The following is a 4,940-nucleotide window of genomic DNA, read 5'->3' on the forward strand; positions in this document are numbered from 1 at the left end:
TTACACCAAATGGTTCTGTAAGTATTGCTTTTGGTATCATTTGTCTTTTTATCATTTGTCTCTCGATTTTGATATTCCCTTTCCCTTCCCTGGTTCTGTTCCGTTGCCTTGTTGTTTTTCTGGTCTTTTATAGGTTTTTTTCCCCCCCAGAGCTGAGGACCGAACTTGGGGCCTTGTGCTTGCCAGGCACTCTTCCGCTGAGCTAAATCCCCGGCCCCCCCTTCACTAGGTCTAATACACGTATAAACAGTATCCAGGGTACTCCGATGAGATACAGTTCCACTTCTTTTGTAGCTATTAAGGCATACATTAGAAGTTAAATTTTTAGATATAAGTTTTGCTTAAGAACCAGTTTTAGTCTGGTAATGGGAAAAATGGTCTACAGACAATTTGAAAATGTCAGTGTTGTGCATACTTTGGCAGCACATATACAAAAATCGGAGCAAAATAGAGAAGATTAGCATATCCCATGAACAAGGATCACACACACAGACACACACACACACACACAAATTAAGAAATGCAATGTTATGATAAGGAGAAAGAGGAGGAGGATAAAAAAAGAAGAGGAGGATGGAGAAAAAGAGAACTATTCTGCAGACAAAGCAACTAAGAATAATTCGCTGTCCATGACTGGATATAAAAAATAAAGGTATAAATAACATTATGGGGAATTTGGGAAATCTGAATGTGGCCTGCCAATTAGATAATGTTAATATTAAATTTCTTTAGCATAATTCTTTTCTTTGTGGTTAGACAAGATTATTTTCTTGTTCATAATTAATATTCAGTAAAGTGTGTAGGGAGTAAAAATGTCATGGTACAGAAAATCATGATCAAATTGTCCAAGGAAAGAAAAATAAAAATATTAGTGAGAAAAAGGGAAAAATACAGGAAAATGTTAAAAGCTGAGAAGATAGGTAAGGGGTAGGTGATATTCATGATGCTATTTTTTTATTATTAAATTTTATTGACAAGGTGTTGTGCAAAAGGGGTGTAGTTACATAATAGGGCAGTGAATAATTTCTTGTGATATCTTACACCCTGGTTTTTCTTTCCCTTCCCTAGATCAGGTAGGCATATACAATATCCAGTGTACCAAAATCATATACAGTAACCACGTAGGGTACGCCAAAGGAAATTCACCTAGAACTTTAAATGTAATGTCAGCAATAGAATCCTCCTGTGTCCTTCTCTTGGAGTTGTTTTTGCTTATCCTCGTCTTATATGATTATGTGTATATAGCTGTTGAGCTATTGTGATCCACTGAGAGGTCTATTCTAGACCTTTTTATGTTTAGTAGTTGTTTGGTTTTAGATACATAATATAAGGTTGCTGACCCAAACCTGTGGAAATCCCATTTGAAAAGAAGTTTGTTGTTTTGCAGACCTAGTCTCTACTGTCTCCCCCACACTCTCCCCCGCCCCCGCCGCCACCCTAACAGTCATATATCAAGGAGACCATGCCCCTTTGTTCTCTGTGTTCTAGGCTTGTCTCGTTCAACATTATTTGTTCAAGTTCTGACCATTTCCCTGCGAATACCAATATTTTATCATTTCTAATCGCTTTGTAGTATTCCATTGTGTATAGGTACCACATTTTTTGGACTTGATGCTATTTTTGAAGCTTTTTATTTTTCTTCTAGGTTTGAAATTTTTAGAGGAAAAATAAGCTTCCTCTCAAAATCAGAATCAATTATGGATCCAGATATGGGCCTGGACCGTGCATTGTGGGGACAGGTGGGAGAAGTGTATCCAGGTAGAAATCCAGGAGAAGCTGGGAAACGTGTGGACAGGTGCTCCTGAGATGTACAGTCAGATATATATATATATATATATATATATTCCTGCCTATTCAGATGTTAAAGCTTATTAACTAATGTTGTTCCATTAGTACTAAGCTCTATATACATCAGTACACATTTAGAAAGTATTCAACTCCACTCAATGGACAAATGATACACAATATAAAGCCTTTTATAAAACAATGAAGTCTAATTTAGCCTTGGAGTTATTCCACTTTTGTCATTACTGGAGAAGTTACATATAGGAATCTCTCTTCCCTTGTTATTTAGTAAGGAAGCGTTGGCCCTGTTCTAGATACTGAGAAAGATGTTGAGATAAACTGGTGAAAAAGATCAAGGTGCCTGAATCTTGGTCATTTTTCTTCTGGTGGCATAAGCAGAGAGGGAATAGAAATGGATTCGAAGGTGACCATTTCCTAGGAAAAGGAGAAAAAGGGAACAGCAAAGCTGCAATGGGGACAGGTAGGTGGCTGCAAAACAAAGAGATTGCGATTTTAAACACAATCCTGAGAGTAGGTTTCAGTCTCAGGAGCCTTCAGGGGACCTGCAAGGAAAGTGAAAGGGAGGTTAGCACAGAGGACCTAAGTTAGGTGAGGGCCAGCCCAGAGTGCTGTGAAGACAACAGACAGCACCAGGGAAAGACTAGAAAGCGTGAAACCAGGAAAGAGGTACAGGATATGCCCACAGAAGTCATTACAGGATATTTTATTTTTATTTTTTTAAGTCAATACTAGGTCTTAAACTCAAGGCCTTGTACTCTGGCTTGGATTTTTTTTTTTCTTTCCTCTTCCACTTGAACCACACCTCTACTTCCAGTTTTTTTCCCTGGGTAGTTGGAGATAAGAGTCTTGGATTTGCCTGCCCAGGATGGCTTTGAACCCTCGTCCTCAGATCTTCAGCCTCACCAGCACCTGGCTGAGACTTTTGTTTAAATGCTGCACAGAATAGAACGCCATTGGAAGATTTCAAGTGAAAGAGTAATGTGATGACTTAATATTTAAAACAGTAGTGGGACCAATCTGAGGACAGTTATCCATTAGGAGGCAGTGGCAGTAATCCAAGCAAGAAGGGATGGAGTCCGTCCAGGCCAGAAGAATTGGTAACAGAGAGATGTGACTGCAGTAAGGATATATTTGGATGGCAGAAAAGTCCACAGGATAATAATGCTGCTGACTTGGATGTGGTATCTAAGGAAAGACACAAGTCCCGGTTTGTGTTCTGAAGCATGGAGGAAGATGGGTTATCACCACTGAGACCAGGAGACTAGCTAGAGAAGATTTTGAAGGAAAAGATTAGCAGTTGAGTTTTAACCAGTCTGATTTGGGTTCTCTATGAGACATCTAGTGGAGTTGTCATCAAGGCAATTGGAAAGATGGGGAGAGATGGAGGGGGGTTCCACTGAGGTATGTTGTATGTGTATGTGGAGGCATTATAGTGGAACCCTTTTATATAATTAATATACCCTGATTTAAAAAATGAGGGGAAAAATGAAGGTAGTTGGATACAGAAGTCCCAAGTTTGGACTAGAAATTGAAACTGGTCCTAAGGGCCTTATTAGTGATCTCTAAAGCCATGAATGAGGCTAGACAAGGTAAGACTATCCCGTGACATGTTCCTGTTGTATGTGTTTATACTCTCTGTACTTCGTATTTTGCTTAGAAAATTATTACACAGCCCCAAATAAAAGGGGAAACTGACAGTTATCTAAATTGCCTCAGATCATCCAATGATTGCATTTGCACAATATATTAATTTTCCTCAGTTATCTGGCTTGATTTTTCTACAAGCCTCTGCATTATTCAGTTTGAAGACAGCTACATTTTGAGCTGCTTTACCCCAGTATTGTTTAATCAATAATATATTAGTCTTTGGGACAGTAAAATTTAAAAATGCTTTGATGTGAGTCTCTACAAGGTAGCCTCCTCATCTGTGTTTACTTTCTGAATTAAAGTCAATGTTGTTGAAAGATGACAGTCCTGCCTTCTGGTTTTAGAGCTGATGACTTGACAGGTCTCATTTTGGTGATTGCAAAAGTGCCTTTTCAAAGGTGTGCTCAAGTGATGTCCTTATTAATCAAGCACTGAAAGAAGAGGAAGCTCTCTCCCTAGGTGAGAGAGTTGTTGTTTTGTCTAACAATAACTACAAAAAAAAAAACCCACCAGTGAAACCAGGTGTGGTGGTACATGCCTATAAGCCCAGCACGTTTGGGAGGTGGAATCAGTAGATAGATGAGCTTGAGGTCAGTCTGGGCTGTATAGCAAAACCCTCTTTCAATAAACAAACAAACAAAAATACAAACCAGAAAAATTGTTGATGACAAGGAGCTCATTCAAGTGCAAATACATCACCAAGGTAAATGCATTTTATCGGTAATATTTGGATTATAATGTCAGAACCATTTTAACCCTTGTTCTCACTGGAAATATAAACAAGCTGAGAGCATTCATTCCTTCTCACCTGTTGTCATGAACTGTAAAATAGTACTGGACAATGGAAAACAGGCATGGGATGAGGTTTGCCAGTAGAAAGGAACCTACTTTAACCTGATTTTTAAAATAAAAGAGTTGATTGATTCATACATTAGGAAGTACAGAGCTAAACCAGGCATCTGGGTTTGTGGATAAGAGTGGAATTGTTTTTGTTTGCTCTTTTCCTGCCTCTCTTGTTTACCATCTAGGTCATTGTCTTCAACTCAAAGCTGGCTTTCTTTGCAAGCATAGTGGGGCTGCCAAGAGTCACAGGACTATTTGCATCCTTGCAAATATCCAAGAAGAAGGAATGTTCTTCAATTATCAGGCAAGTGATCTGTGCTCAGCACCAATTTTTGAAGCCAGTCAGATGCCATGTGTTGACAGCCCAATGGCTTCAGTCACCTGATCCCTGGAACATAGTCAAAGCAATTCCCTAACTGCTGACATCTTGGAGACATCCATCGGAGAGTGTTTGTGACTGACTGGCCAGAGCAGGAGTGGAATGGTGTGCTTGCTGGGGCCATGATTATTATGCCTGCTCCCAGTGGATTCAACTCAGCTCATGCTCCATTGGGATTTATTTTTGAGACTCAGCCCTAATCTTTTCTCGATTTCATTTCTTCTGTTTATTTGATAGTGACAGAAAACCAATACTACCTACTTAG

At 39.2% G+C, this 4,940-nt stretch overlaps 1 non-coding gene across 1 annotated transcript; it reads left to right on the forward strand.

Annotated features, from left to right (window-relative positions):
- The first annotated feature begins 407 nt into the window (after window positions 1-407).
- On the forward strand, window positions 408-515 carry LOC125360344. The gene has a single exon (XR_007212729.1). It is a non-coding gene; the product is annotated as a U6 spliceosomal RNA (small nuclear RNA).
- Window positions 516-4,940: the final 4,425 nt, after the last annotated feature.

This window comes from Perognathus longimembris, chromosome 11, assembly GCF_023159225.1.
Source record: "Perognathus longimembris pacificus isolate PPM17 chromosome 11, ASM2315922v1, whole genome shotgun sequence".
Lineage (NCBI taxonomy): Eukaryota > Metazoa > Chordata > Mammalia > Rodentia > Heteromyidae > Perognathus > Perognathus longimembris.